Raw genomic sequence first — 12,553 nt, forward strand, 5'->3', positions numbered from 1 at the left:
GGACATTCAGGAACAAGTTTAAAAACGTTGGGAACACGACCATCTTGGCCATGGCAATGCGCCCGCTAAGGACAGTGGTAGTCATAGCCAGAGAGGAATCTTGGTCTCCAACCAGTCAACCTTGTGGCAGAAAATCTCCTTCCAAAGTTCGTCCATGCTCCTGCTGAGCCAGACGCCCAGATATCTTGTGTGCCTGGATGCCCACATGAACAGGTAGTCCGTAGTGAAGGGGACAGTGGCATTCGTCAGAGGGAAGAGAATAGATTTACTCCATTTGACCTGGATGCCGGATAGACCCCCAAGGCGCATCACCTCATGGACCATGGGGCCGAGATTCTCCTGGGGATGGCGGACATAAAGTGTAACATCGTCCACGTACATGGAGATGACCAGGGCTCAGGCATCAAAGCCAAGACCCCTCTGGGTGTGATGCTGCCGGAGCCTAGTGGCGAGGGGCTCCATAGCCACAGCGAAAAGCATGGGCATGAGCGGACACCCCTTCTCAGTGCCCCTAGAGACAGAGATGGGCTCAGAGATCTGACCATTGATCCGTAGGCAAGCAGTGGGGAGGAAGTAGAGGAGATGGACCTTGCACAGAAAAAACAGACTAAATCCAAGGCGGGGAAGAAGATAAAAAAGGAAGGGCCACTCAAGAGTATCAAAGGCCTTAGTGCCGTCCAAATAGGCAGCCACGGCAGGAAGAGCGGGTTGATCTGGTGAAGTACTACAAATATAGTTCGGAGGTTATGTGACATGGTGTGCCCAGGAATGAAACCGGATTGGTCTGGACGCGCTATTATGGGCATGAGAGGCAGAAGGCGAGAAGCCAAAAGCTTGGCAAAAATCTTATTATGGGTATTGATGAGGGATAGAGGGTGATAAGAATCAAGAAGCTTGGGGGACTTGTCTGGTTTCAGGAGTAGTGTCATCAAGGCCTCGCAGAGCGACGGAGGGAAGTGGCTGGACTCGAAGGAGTCATTATACATAGCGGTGAGATGCGGGATCAGGAGGGGTGCGAAGGCCTTGTAGAAGGATGCTGGCAGACAGTCAGGTGCTTTATCCTCAGGTAAACTGTTGATGGCCGCCAGAATCTTCTCCTTGGAAAAGGGCTTGCCAAGGTACTCGCAGTGGCTGTTACCCAGCCAGAGGAGCTCCAATATTGGTTAAGAATGTCACACTAGGGAGCAATCCCCGCAGTGTAGAGTTGAGTGTAGAAGGCGGTGACCCTGGACATCACCACAGTAGGCGTGTTAGTGCGCCCACGCCCTGGAGCAATGTGATGTAGGAGGCAGAGTGAGGCCACCGCAGGAGATTGACTAAAGTCTTACCCGGGTTATCATGCTCACCATAATTGCGTGCCTTCGCCTCCCTACCCAAAAAGGATAGCTCTCTGTCAGCCTCTTCTTCAAATTCAAAAATCTTGCCCCAGAGCTGTGCAAGGGTGATAGGATCAGGGCAGAGGGAGTGTGAGAAGTCGAGAGCCTCGATTTTCCTCTCTAAGCGCTCAAGGACACTGAGAATGGAGCGCAAAACACCGGACTGCTTGGAGATACATTCACCCGAATCACCACCTTGAAACCCCCCCCAGAGTGTGGACGGAGAATCCACGAAGCCGATGTTGAGTTCAAAATAGTTCTCTATTGCAATTTGGAGCCTCAACACAGAACACCGAGGAGTGCATTGGGGGCAGCCGTCAGGCGAACAAGCGGTTCGGGGTGTGCAGGGGAAGCAGGCTGAGGCAGATGGGAGCATGATCGGAGAGAGTGTGTGCCATGTTTTCAACAGAACAAACCCAAATGAAGGCATCTTTAGTGGTGATCCAGAAGTCCAAGTGGGACCAACAGCCTAGAGAGCCTGTAACGCATGTGCCTTTGCACGCTTCAGGGTGAGTGTGTCGCCACACCCCAAGCAGGGAGTTGTCAGCCAATATGGAGAGCAAAAGGGATGCGGAGCACGGGTGTAGAGTGCGGGGCCCAGAGTGGTCGAGGGTGGCCGAAGCAGTGATGTTGAAATGGCCCCCCCAAAGCAGGGCAGCAGGACCCTGGGAGGAGATATGTTGCCATACCTGTGCAAAGAAATCAGGGTTGTCACAGTTAGGGCCATAGATTGCTGCAAGGATCAGTGGTTGGGCCAAGAGTGTGCCATGGATGATGACGAAGCGTCCCTCGGGGTCCGCAATAACCTTAGTAGTATGCCAGGGAAGCCCTCAACGTATAAGACTGGCACCCACCGGGAGTAGCAGGAGTAGAAGAAGGAGTAAATCTTTCCCCAGTGCCTGGAGTGAAGCCTAGGGGCAGTGGCGGGTAGTTAGTGGGTTTCTTAAAGGAAACAGATATCAACCCTGTGGGGAATGAGGTGTGCATGTACGAGGCGGGCCTTCCTATGGTGATAGTCATAATGCTATGCCAGAGAGGTGAATGTCGGATTGGAACAGAAGCGGAATAGGAGTCAGATGCCCTTGAGAGGGGATGTGCAATGCTGAAGACAGTGTTGCAATCATTACGAGATAGATCAGGTCATAGAACAAAACCAACAACAGGCCTCGGAGGCGAGGCAACATACCCCCTGAAATCCCCCACCACCCACACCAATCCCCCAGACAGGTTGAGAGACCCTCCCCACCCACCCAGGGATTCTACAACAGGGAAATAGAAAATCTGTGTATGAGATGAGGGGAATTATCACCTAGAGATGTGGATCAGCTCAGCGAACACCCCTGCCACTTGGATTGGGTGGCCAAGCCGTGGAAGAGAGTGGGCTGTGAACAAAGAAGTAAAAGGTCATGTTGTCGCCACAAATACCAGCGCGGCAGGGGTGCAAACAGAAGAACAGGTGATAAAAAGCAGGAGGTGGTTGTTACTGCATGTGAGAAGATGGAGTGTGGGACCAATGAGCCAGAAGCAGTAGATGTCTCTGCAGCAGAGGAAGTCCACTGGGCCCACAAGCCGGAGAACAGGGGAGCAGCAAGAGCAGGCTGGGACAGGAGTGGCTGGATAAACAAAGGCCACCATAGCCGGGGTAAGCGAGATCGTGCCACTAGGTGCACGCTACTGGCATCGAAGAGCAGGGGCTACTATCAGTCCTTGTCGCTCAAGACACATTGGCAGTCGCTTGGGAGCCGGAAGGGGTGGAACGCTGTGGCCTATCAAGTTTTTTGGCATAGGCCAGTGCCACCTTGGGCTCTTTGAAGCTGTGGATTTGCGAGCCATGCCCGACGCGTAGTTTGGCCGGGTATGCCAGGGAGTAGGAAATATCATGTTTCTGCAACAGTCGTCTGGCTGGGAAAAATTTGCGACGGGTGGCCTGAATCGCCACCGTTTAATCAGGGTAGAAGGATATAGAGTTCCCCTGATAGCGAATTTCACCCTCTCCCTGGCGGCTCACAGGATCGCATCCCTGTCACAAACGTTTAGTAGTTTAGCAATTATAGGACAAGTAGGCAGGCCAGGAGCGGGCTGGGCCCCAAAGAGTGATGGGCATGCTCAACGATGAATACTAGGGAGAGAACCTCGCTGAATAATTCCCGGATCAGCTGTCCTCCATTTGGCGATGTTTGAGGATTCTGGCATGCCTGAGATACGGAGGTTGCTCCTGAGATAACGCACCTCCAGATCCTCATTCCTGGCCTTGATGAGTTCTAGCACCTTGTCCATTTAGAGGAGTTTGTGGTGTTCCCGGGCCGTGGTATCTTGAAAATCTGACAGCCTCGTCTCAATATGAGTTAAGCGTGCGACATGGACATCCACACAGGCCTTGACTGTGTCCAGGCGGGCAGAAAGCTGGTCCAGCTGGGCTGCGATGTCAGTGACCGTGGTCTTCATGTCCAGTATGATTGCTTTGAGGTCGTCCTCCCGCGCCACACCAGCCTAGGGCTGAGTAGCAGGCTCACTTGTGTCCAAGGCTGACCCCTCTTGCCGCGTCTGCCTGCGTTGGTCAAAGGCCAGCTTCAGCTGCTTGGGGTCCGCCTTCCTCATGGCCAGGCCCTGTGTACCACATGAACCTGTGGGCCATGCCGCCTGGAAGCCAGAGGCGAGGGAGCAGCATGCGAAGAGGCAGGGACTAGCGAAAGAGACTGTGGCCGAGTATGAGCTCCAAGGAGGACTGCAGTTGTTAGGCCAAAAAGGAATGCTGGAGCAGGAGAGAGGCTGGGCGGCCAGTCTCGCCCTTGAGGGGAGGCAGCATCTGATCAGAGGCCAGTGCAAACAGGTGGCCCCGTTGAGGAGGAAGTGAATTGCCAGGTTCGGCGAGCAGGAGTGAAGCAGTTGCGGTAGCACCGGGCGCTATCAGAGAGTCCAGGGAGGAAGCTGAGCCGAGCTGGAGGCAGGAGGCCCGGGTGGGGAGAGTCAACCTCAGACTGCCTGCCGATGTGCACAAGGTCCCGGGAGACAAGCGTTGTGTCAAATCCCAGAGACACAGGGGTGGTCCCTGAATAGTGAAAGTGCGAGGAGATAATAATAATAATAATAATACAGACATTTTTATAGCACGAACAGCTACCTCTGCTAGGAGGTGTCCCGGCGCTGGCCCCACAGAGCATAGCAGTAGACAGACAGGGCGTCAGGGTAGACCCAAAATGTCGAGGTGTGCCTGGACCAGAAGCGCAATCTGTAGGAAGACAGAGGTGTGCTCCTCGGCGTGCCGGAGCAAGGAAGGCCACAGCGGAACATCCACTGGCACTGCAGTCAGCAGGGAGCGCTCCGGCAGGTCAATGCACGCTGGAGCAACCAGCGACAGGGATTCACAAGGAGCGCGCCACCCTCGTTGCGGGGCCCAAACGGAGCATCAGAAGGCTGCAAGTGCCCCAGGCATCAAGTGGTGCCGGGAAGAAGAATGGAAATCCCAGGATCCACGGTGCAAAATGTGCGCCCCCAACCCCACCGTGCAGTGCCCCTAGCAGCTGCGAGACCTACCCGGAGTCAGAGGTGAGAGGCAGTTGACAGGGAGAGGCACTGGTCCGGGCAAGTTGGCAGCACCAGTACATTGTGCAGGGATCTGAATCCAGACGGTGGGCGGTGAGGATGGCCGAAGTGCCAAGGAGGTCAGCCCTCTAACGGACCAGGACCCAGCAGAGACGCAGCACACCAAGGAGGAGGCTGGTGGAGAGCAGATGGTGCTGGCAAGGCGGAGAACGTGTGGCTGCAGATATAGGACCCTAGACCGGGAGTAAGGTGCTTTGGTGGTGTCAGGAGTCCGATCCGCCGGGCAGCAGCGGCATACAGGCAGGAGGCGGCAGTGTAGTACCCGGTCCCAGTGAAGAGAAAGTCCGGTCAACCAGGAGTCCGTGCCCATAGGGACAAAAAGCAGCGGGGTTGTCACCGGGAGCGCGCCGCCCGCGTCACGAGGCCCGGTAAGTGTAGGCAGTGGCAGCGGGTGCCAGGGATGGGAAAATGGCACCTGTGCTGTACGAAGGCCCGGACCTGGCGGTACGGCACACGTGCTCCCTACCCACCACGAGCTGTCCCCACAACATGGTCACTCACGAGCTACGGAGGCACAGGGCAGCAGGCTGAGTCCGAAGCAGTGATCCGGCCCCAAAGAAGCCGCTCGGCGAGGCGACGAGTCGGCGCGCCGGCATGGCTCAGGTCAGGTGCCAGCCACATGCCAGCAGGAGGGCTCAGACACTGTACCTGGCACCAACAGCGGTGGTCGGCAGCGCCAGAGAGGACCCAGAGCAGGATCAATCAAGGCCCATGAGTGAGGCGAGTCGAAGTAGTGCAGTGCTGAAGGGCAGCGCTGCAGATGTCCGCAGGATTCCTGACGGACTATTGGCTTGGCAGGCAGAGCCCACTTAGAGTGTGGCCATCTGGCAGCCAGCTAAGCCAAGCCCCCCCAAGCAATAACTCATATGAAAGCACAAGTATATATGTGGAAATATGAAAGCAGGCAACATAACATAGACTTATAATGGTCCATCCCTTGACCAATGACTACTATAACATATTGGCCTAAAACCAGCTACCAGGGGACGAAGCATAGATAAGAGATTAGGCACACACTGAATAAAGCAACATAAAGATATTAGAATACATATCGCTAATGCTATACCACCTAGAACAGTGCAAAGTTTACCAAAATCTGGAATCCACTCAAACAACCAATCCCACCATCCCTTTTCTTCAGCCTGCTTGACATCTTTAGCTAACTTGTGTAAAGCATCAATGGGGGATTGAATTGACTTAGAATTATCTGAAAGATTAAAGCAACACATTCCTTCAAAGTCTGAACATCCATGATCATGTTTCAGGAGTAAATAATCAATAACGGCTCTGTTCTGTAATTTTGCTTTTGGTGCCCCCGCATGTCTAAAAAAAATTCTGCAAAGGCAATCGATGTATGATTAAACATTTTCACCATAAGACATGCTAATTCACTAACAGCTCTAGAATTATAAACTGCTAGGCCTGGAATACCTACTATTGAAGCAGCCAAACTAATAAATTCAGACTTGAATAATAAATGCACTTCATAATTGCAATGTTTACCAAGCTGAACAGCTTCTCTCATATTTCGAGCATGAGAAGATGGATCTAACAGGAATATCATGGGACTTAACATAGTAAAGACACACGATCCACTTGACATGCCTGAATTCACTGGCAGCAGATACCACATTTTTGCACACCATGTTGTTTTGCACATTTGCACGAACATTGTCATGTCTATGTTGACTTACAAATTTTTCCTGGCAAGACATAGTGGATGTATTTACGTCAAGTCGAATTTGAGCACATTTACCGATGATAGTTGGATGACAAGTTAAAATGTAACAAATGTCGCCTTCAGTAATGTTAAACGTGATTACTTGTGTCATGTTTTTCCCATCATTGTCAGTAGTTTCTGGACAAATTCGGCAAAATTCATAAAGTGATAGATGAGACCTCCCATCATGTTCCTCTACTGCCCCGTCTGCATTTGTGACATTAAAAGCCTGCAGAAGCACATTAACAGGAGTAGGCACAGACACTAGGCATGTGGAAACGATAGTACTCTTCATATTTGACATGCAGAAATATGATCTGTTGAGAACAGTCTGTGCCTTGTATGACCAGACATTATCAAGTTGAGTCAGCAGCAGTGTCAGTCTGTGTGGTCGGCTGGCCACTTCGGGGTAAGGGGCTCCTCGTCCCCCTTGGCCCCACCCGCATGCGACCAAAAGGAGTCCAGTGAGCGCAAGCAGAGCACAGGCACGGCATACTATGATCTAAAAGAACAGAAACAAAACAGGTATTACTCATTCGCGCAAATAACATTTATCAGCAGGCATATGCTCCCATTTTTCCTGCCCTGGCTTCATGATTAATAAGACATTGTCCTTTCCTTTTTCAATGATTTCTGCCTGTTCGGGGGGTCGATTTGGAGACTCTACCCACACTTTGACTCCTGGGTTTTTGTCAGTTGAGCCAAACCCTCCTTCCCCACTTTCAGTGAGGAGGGCTGGGGCAGTCCCCTTCTTAATTACCCCTCCATACACTGGCATCATCACAATTTGAGCAACTCTGTCTCCAGATTTTATCATCAAATCGGCATCTCCACTATATAAGTAGAATGACTTTAATTTCACTTTGGTACTGCATCAATGACTCCTTCCAGCACTTGGATGCCCTTTAGAGCCAATCCAGATAGAGGGGCAATTAAATCAAAGTGCTCTGGAGAAATCTGAATTCCCACTCCTGTCTCAATGAGTGTAATGTCTCTTGGTTTCAGTCAGTACAGTTGCAAAGCATGCAGGTCAAGACCTGCTGCCTCAGGTGTTGCTCTGTATGGAGCCAAAGCTCCAGGAACTGTCTCCCAATAAAGAATGGTATTAGTGGCCACATGAGCCTGAATCTGCAAAGCTGGAGTTAACATTTGCATTAAAGGTGTTTCTGCATTTGCTAAAGGTATATTATTTAATATTTAATATCTGCAATGCTTCACTCAAACAATCTCTCCAGTTTTTCAAAGAGCCATTAGACAACTTTCTCAATTGATCTTTTAACAATCCATTCATTTGCTCAATCAATCCCGCAGCCTTTGGGTAATATCGTATGTGAAAGATCCACTCAATAGTGTGTTGCACACAATATTCCTGCACCAATCTGCCTTTGAAATGAGACCCTATCTATCTACTTGGGCGATTGAATCTGATCAAGATGAACATTCTGCCTAAATTTCTATACCTTTTCCGTTCTATTCCTTTTCGTGTTAATAATTTGTTTTTTTTAAAATTGGACGGCATTCTCAGCAGCTTCATCTGGGGGTATAAGACGTCTTGAAGATCAATGTCAATATTGAAATTACCACTAGAAAAGGGGGGCCTTAACTTCCCTGATTTTAGAGCCAATTTCTTTGCTTCTTTTCTGGGTCGCTTCGTAGCATGTTCAATACAAACAATCAATTTTTTTTTCATCAATTTATGCTTGGCAGAGATGCAAAACAATTTTTGGCAAAGGTATAAGACCCGAATTATTTTAAACGCCTAAAATGTAAGACTGCAAGGGAGGCAGTAAGTATTTGGAAGTTGATAATGACTAATTGCGATACTTCTTTTTTCCACACCGATTTGCCAGTGTGGGGTTATCCAGGACTTCCTGGTATCTTCAGTGATAAAATTGGACACGATTGGGCTAAATATGGTATTCAGAAATTAGGTGACTTGTATGGTTCAAGTGGCTTTTTACAATTTGAAACTTTGAAACTTTTGTTTAACTTGCCAGAAATGATGCGATTTAAAAATATTCAAATAAGGGACTATTTGATTTGTAAGATGAACTTGACAGTTATAAGCAGCGCAGATTTATGGAGTTGCTTCTACTCTGTAAATAGGAAATCATTAATTAGCGTTGGATACAAGTGTTTAAGCCAAAGTAAGCTGGATGAAGCCCCGAAACTAGCGTTAAAATGGTCCTCTAGATTAGGACTTAATGTGATGGCACAGAATATTAAAGCTGCTCTAGTAAATATTAATAAGGTGAGTTATTCATCTAGCTTAATGCTCCAATCGTATAGGACTACATGTCACTTATATTATACACCACTAAGAATTTCCAAATGGTCACAAAATAATTTGAGTAGTGATCATACCAAATGCCCTAAGTGCGGTCTTGTGGCAGCAGACCTCATACATATGATCTATTCTTGTCCGGCATTAATTGGATATTGGTCGGCAATAGAAAATATCTTACTTAAAAAAAAAGTAACCAATTCTGCATTGTCTGCAGCTTCGGTTCTACTTGCTATATACCCCATTAGCACTACCAATATAGATTTGTTAAACATTCTTCTGACATGTGCTAGACTGGTCATAGCAAGAGCCTGGATTTCTCTGAACCCTCCTCATACGATTGAAAGGTGGACTCTTGTTAGTGAAATCCATACTATGGAGGGCTCACTTGCAAGGAATCGGGGAATAAAAGCAATCTGGAAGTTTGTTAAGATTTGGGGTAATTTTCTGTAAAGTTTGTACAGTTTTGGACTACAGATATTGTCGACGAAGAGTTTAAGGACCTAGCGGTGCCTGGGAATTTTGGTGCCCTTTTTCTCTTAATCCTGACTTGAACTTGCTATATTTTTTTTTTATTTGTTCTCTGTCGACTAAACATAGATTATGGGCAATGCTAGGAGTGTTTTTGCTATTTTATTTGTATTTGTATCTGCACCTGTACTATATGAATTATATCTTTGTAAATTGTAATTGCTAATCTCCTTGACTTACTTGTCAATAAAAAAATTATAAATAAAAAAAAAAAAAAAGAAATGAGCCCCATTGTCACTTTGAATCTGTAATGGAATTCCATGATACAAAATTAGCAAGACTAACGCTTTCAATGTATTCACCTGAGTAGTAAGTTTACATGGAAACACGATCAAATAACCAGAGTATGTGTCCTCAGCTGTGCACACATATTGACATCCTCATCTAGGTGGCAGGGGCCCAATGTAATCAATCTGCCAAATCTGTGCTGATAATTTTCCTCTTCCTTGCTGACCTCTCACTATCTTTGGGACTAATCTATGTCAGGCATGCTGAAAACACAGGACACTGCAAAATCACAGTTTTAACCAAATCTAGGGGAATGTGTATCCCTCTATTCTCTGCCCACCTGCTTGTAATTTGATCTCCAAAGTGTCCGCACTTCTGATATGCCCACTTCGCGATCCCAACCAGGTCAGAATCTTGCATTGCCATTTCAGCTTCTGAAATCTTAGCTTTTTCATCTGTGTGGGAATGAAACCAGCGGTCAAGTGAGTCAGTAGAACAATGAGCATCTACATGATACACGGTAACTGTACTTTGTGTCAACATGGTCCAGATCTCTTTCTACAATTCCTTGCCCACACCTCCTTTGCATTTATCAACCAATTATGAGCATGCCAAGTTGCTAACCCATTGGCAGTGGACCATGAATCAGTGTAAATATGACATGTTCCTTGTAATTCTTGTTTCAAAGCTTGATACACAGCATATAGTTCTGCAAATTGACTACTCTTTCCTTCTCCAGTATTGGTCAACAATTTCTGGGTCACAGAATTGTATGACACTGCCTTCCCATGCCTCTTAGCTCCTACATACCTGGCTGCGCCATCAGTAAACCACACATGAGTCTTGTCCTCCACGGACAATGAGTCAAATTGCTTAGCCCACTTTACGGTAGATTCCTGTATCTCAGGTACATCATGCAACACCTCTGTCTCTTACATTGGCGCCTGCGCCACCTGCTCATGCAACACTTCGGTGCCTTTGGGACCTACTAGGGCCCTGTCCAGTATATACCACTTCCATTTAATTATGATAGCAACCTGCGCATGTCCTATTCTATGAGTTTTGGGGGAACTCATCACTCACTGGATTATTGCAATTTCAGGTCTCAAAATCTCATCATGCCCCACGGTCAATTGCTCAGTATCCACTAGAGCCCCATAGCATGCAAGTACTGTTTTTCAAAGGGAGTGTACCTCTCTGCGGCATCTGGCAGTTTGGCCAAAACCCTAAAGGTACTTTCGTTCATCCCTGCTTCTGCCACAAACTCCAACTAGCGATGATCCTTGCGCTGTCACATTCAGTTCAACATCTCCCTCTCGTACTGGCCATCAATCCAAAGCTTGCTGTATAGCCTCTTTTGCTCGTTCAAATGCAGTTTGCTGCTGCTTTCCCCACTCAAATGCATTTTCTTTCGCAAAACTTTGTACAAAGGGGCCAAAATCTGACTCAAGTGAGGGATATGCTGTCTCCAAAAACCAAATAAACCAATGAACCTCTGAGCTTCCTTTCTGTTTTGTGGCACTGCACATTCTTTAATCTTTTGCTTCACTTGGGGCACCACCTCTCTGTGTCCCTGATGCCACTGAATACCCAAAAACGTCACACTCTGAGAGGGTCCTTGTAATTTGGCGGTGTTTATTTTCCATCCCTTGCTCTGCAATTGCTCTGCAATCCTGTCTAACTGAGTTTGCACTTGTTTGTGTGTCTTTCCCTGTATCATCACATCATCAATGTAATGAAAAAGCTGTACTCCAGGAATAACTAACACCTCTTCTAAATGCTCTGCCACCAGCCTATGACAGATTGTGAGACTATGTAAGTACCCTTGTGGCAAATTTTTAAATGTCATGTGTCTAGCATTCCATGAGAAACTGAACTGCTCTTGACATTCAGAGGGAATTGATATCGAAAAGAAAGCATTGACAATGTCAACAGTTGCATACCAAGTACCAGGGTGCTTCTGTATTTTATTTTCTCAATTTTTTTCAGTTAAAGTAATAGTGTCTGGGACAGCAGCAGTCAAAGGAGGTGTATGCTTATTCAATTCGCAATAATCAACTGTCATGCGCCAAGAATTATCACTTTTGCGCACAGGCCAAACAGGATTATTCCAAGCAGTAGTGATTGGGGTCACTACTCCTTCCTCTATCAAGTCCTGTATGGTTGCACTGATCTCTTCATGCCCACCTGGAATTCTGTGCGGTTTCAAATAAATTACCTTTGTAACCTGGGGCACCTTCACTGGGAGAATCTTCAGGTGACCCACCCTTACAGCGCCAACTGAAATGTACTTCATTGAACCAACTTGATAATACCCATCTTCCAAATACAGAGTCATTCTCTTCAAAATATCAATTCCAACAATATATTCAGAAAGGGGCTCAATCAATACAGTGTATTCTCTCTTTGGTATTCTCCCTAGTTTCATGTGGACCTCTGTCTGCACTGCTGGTGTCTCTTTGCCACCTAAGCCTGTAATTGTGAAATACTGTGCTTTAAATTTTCTGGGATTTCCACATATCAAAGTGGCCTCTGCTCCGGTATCTACTAGGGCTCGGGCCTTCTGAACATGACGATGTTTCCAAAAAAATTCTATATCAACATAAGGTCTATTGTCTTTGCGAGTCCATCTCAGCACCGGAGCCTGACCTATTTCCTAATCTTCCCCATATCTGTCAGTCTTTGCCCAGGTTAAATCTGGGTACAATCCTTCATATCTTTTAGTTCTCAGTAAGCCATTCTCTTTTGAAGTATCTCTCCACCTTCCTGCTTGAGCGGGCAGATCTCTCCCCCTCCTTTTCCTGCTCTTCG

Source organism: Lissotriton helveticus, chromosome 2_1 (genome assembly GCF_964261635.1).
Source record: "Lissotriton helveticus chromosome 2_1, aLisHel1.1, whole genome shotgun sequence".
NCBI classification, from domain to species: Eukaryota; Metazoa; Chordata; class Amphibia; order Caudata; family Salamandridae; genus Lissotriton; species Lissotriton helveticus.